Below are 3,595 nucleotides of genomic sequence, written 5' to 3' on the forward strand. Positions count from 1 at the left end.
ATCCCTGAGAAACACAGTTACAGACAGAGGAAACTACACAGGAAACCTGCCCAAACCTCCAAGTGCATCTGCTCCCAGGGTGGTCCTTGTGTTATGGACCCTGTTCACCCCATGGTGGCTGCAGCTTCTCCTGCTGGGAGGTCTGTGTCTGGGCTCATGCTGAGTTCCCCTCATTCTGTCTCTCAGACTGCACAACTAAGAGAATGGCTGCAGTGCAGGATGTCTAACTCAAGACTCTTGGATTCTGAAGAAGCTGCAATCCTTGGGAGGAGGTAGCTGACCAAGAGTTTTGATACTATAAGAAATATCTTAGACAGTGAAAACTGTCACTCAAGTTGTTGCACCAAAATTCCTTTCTAATCCCTGATATGTCCTTATCTGCTTCCTCATAAGCTGGGATTGCTGTGCCCCCAAAACATTGCTATCTCCCTTTCTCTTATTATTGCAATTGTTACATGGACTCAGGTATTGGAAACCAGGTTTTGATGCTGGGTGTCTGGGAGCTTTCTAACATCTCCCTCTTTATCCACTCTGCCCTTATCGGAACACTCTGATAAGAAAGCCTGGGTGACCACTACTGAGGACAATCACCAGCTCCCATCCAGTGACCACAACAAACACAGAACCAGACTTCTGGCCTGGTTCTCAGAAATGACTTCACTGCTATTAGAGAAGCCTCCCTGGCCTTCCTGAGACCTCAGTCATGTAAGATCTGAGATCCATCTAATTTCTTGGTGTGTGGCAGTCATCATAATCCACATCTGAAGCTTCTTTGGGTTGGAGCCCTTCTGGTCTTGCACAGGGGTCACAGCCTTTGGCTTTGTGTCCAGGTGATGGGACTACGACCACCACCGACAGGCCTGTCCTCTCCATCAGGATTGACCACTGTTCTGCTAGTTGATGGCTGGTAAGCCCTGGGAGATGCCATTTACTCCTGAGATGTCTATCCTTTTAGTGGCCTGAACCTGACTCTGGAGAATATGTTGAAGCAGGTTTCTGATGGAGAGGAAACACCAGACTACCACAGGTACCCCGAACTTCCCCTGGTTTCCCGCAACTGTGTCTCATACCCAGGAATACATGGCTGTGTCTTCAGTGGTCACAGAGCTAAGGTGCAGGAAGAACTGTTTCCTGTATGTGTCAGCAGTGATAGAGATGTGGTCCTGGACATTAGTTTTGTACCTTGTGCTCCCTGACCACTACCCCATCTCCTCCAGCCCCTTTGTTGAAAGCTGGCATATCCAACTCCAGTAGTACAACAGCTGGTGACTGAACCTCCAGTCACAGTGCAGGTGAGGAAGAGGATCTGTGAGGAGACCTAGGCCCAACTCCAGAAGCTGCAGCTGAAGCAAGGCAATGAGGGACAAGGAGCATCATCTTCTGTCAGTCATATGCAGTCACCAAGACCCGATGGGCCTGCATCTGACATTGCATACATTCACCCTAGTTGGCTGTCAGCAGGCAAAGGAGAAGACCCAGCTGTTTCATCTTCTTCTAGAGTGCAGCTTTGCCTTCCCCAGTGACATCAACACCTTTGTGACCAGAGAGTTGTGAGCACCCATAGACCAGGGGAGGATTTACCCTGGAGCTGGGAGAGGAATTTGCATAGGGAGACCGGAGTTCTCCTAAGTTGGCAGGGTGTGAGTCAGCACTTCCTCTCAACATCTCTTTTCCTGACCACATAACCTGTGGGACCTAGGACAAGAGGGTACTTGGGTTCTAAGGTGCATTGCAGAAAGGTCAAAGGGTAGCTCTTCTTATATGAGAGTAAGAGGAAATTTGGAATCTTATTTTTTTAATAGATATTATAAGGGATTTGCTTTATGTGCATACACTTTCCCAAACCCAAAACATGAAAGTATTCATGACTGGGAAGAGTTTTAAATCATAATTTTATGTTTAGTAATATGTTGATTTCATGTTAATTATAAATATGATCCCAACATATAAGACTCTTTTCTTCAAAACCCATTTTTTTAACTTGAACACATATGACCATGATTATATGCATAAGTACAGGGCATGGGCAGGCTGGGGCCCCTTGATCCTTGCTGGGTGTGTGTTATTTCTGTGTCCAATTCCCTCTGTGCTAATTCTCCCTTAAGGCACCAAGGCCTACATCAGAAAACCCTCACAAATTCCATTAGAGAATCATACTTTTATATGCAAAAGATCAAAAACAAAGCAGCCAGTGCATGTCTCTATTATGAAGCAATCTTCAAATATTGAAAAGAAGATGTGGGCAGAGTCATGAATGACCCACGTCCTCAGAGTCTGGTAGTAAAGGTTAATTGTGTTCTGAGAAAATAGAGTGTAAAGGACCTTCACCCCATAGGTTTGCTCAGAAGGAAGGTCATTGTGTCCCTCAAAACAACCCTCTTAATTTATAGTCTTCCTAAGAGGGGTGGATCTGTGGCCAGAGGGCCTTGGGCTTCTGAATAACATAGAAAGTCCTTAATATTCAGAACACAGTATTTTTCAGACATAACATGTGAAAATAGGCTCTGCAGCCTAGGCTTGCCTTTTTCATCTCTTATAAATATCTCGGTGGGCCAAAAGATTTTAATATTAGCTAAATTTGATTCATCAATATCTTACTTCAATATTTCATCTCAAAATTCATCAGACAGCTCACTCTCACAAAGACTGTATCTTGTAGTACCCTGATGTTTCGATAAAGAACACCATGACCCTGTGAATATCAAGTATTGGTAACTGTGAGAGGAAAAGCAACGCTCATTCACAAATAGAATCATATTCACAGAAGAAGCTTTCTGCCTGACACCTGCTCAGAAGAGACCAGGCAGGTCTTCCTTCAGACTGAGGCCTCACAATGTGCAGGACTCTGTAATCATAACAATAAGTGTCAGAGAGGATGCACCATTAACCATTACTCCAATTGCATGGATCTTTAAAGTAGCTATTCAAAAGGATGAACATTTTCTTCAGAAATGATTTCAAATCTGAAGCATCACATTAAACACATAAGCATTACAAGTTTTATGATCAGCTTCCTGTACACCCATGTCCACACTCAACTTTGTGGTAAAAACCTGACTCTTTATCTGAAAATATTCCAATAAGTTATTTTTTAAATTGTTTATTCTATTACAGTTGTCTCAATTTTCCCCCTTTGCCCTCCTCCACCCAACCCACCTGACCCCACCCCCCTCTCCCACAGTCAATCTCCATTCTGTTGTCCATGTCCATAGGTCATTCATAGATGTCCTTTGTTTAGTCCCTCCTCCTTTCCACCATTATTCTCCTTCCCCATCTGCTCTGGTCACTTTCAGTCTGCTCCATGTTTCCATGCCTGCGGTTTATTTTGTTACTTAATTTATGTTGTTGACTAGATTCTAACTTGTAGGTGATATCATATGGTGTTTGTCTTTCACTGACTGGCTTATTTCACTTAGTATAATATTCACCAGTTCCATCCATGTTGTCACAAAAGGTAGGTGGTCTATATTTCATTTTTTTCTTTCTTTTTTCTTTCTTCCTTTTTTAAATGCAGGTTGATTGATTGATTGATTAAATGTGAAGATCCGGTATGAAATAGTAAAAATTTAAAATCCATTATAAAGTCTGAGCAATT

Source organism: Pteronotus mesoamericanus, unplaced genomic scaffold, assembly GCF_021234165.1.
Source record: "Pteronotus mesoamericanus isolate MK-2021 breed Mesoamerican mustached bat unplaced genomic scaffold, CSHL_Meso_final contig_61, whole genome shotgun sequence".
In the NCBI taxonomy this organism is placed as follows: domain Eukaryota; kingdom Metazoa; phylum Chordata; class Mammalia; order Chiroptera; family Mormoopidae; genus Pteronotus; species Pteronotus mesoamericanus.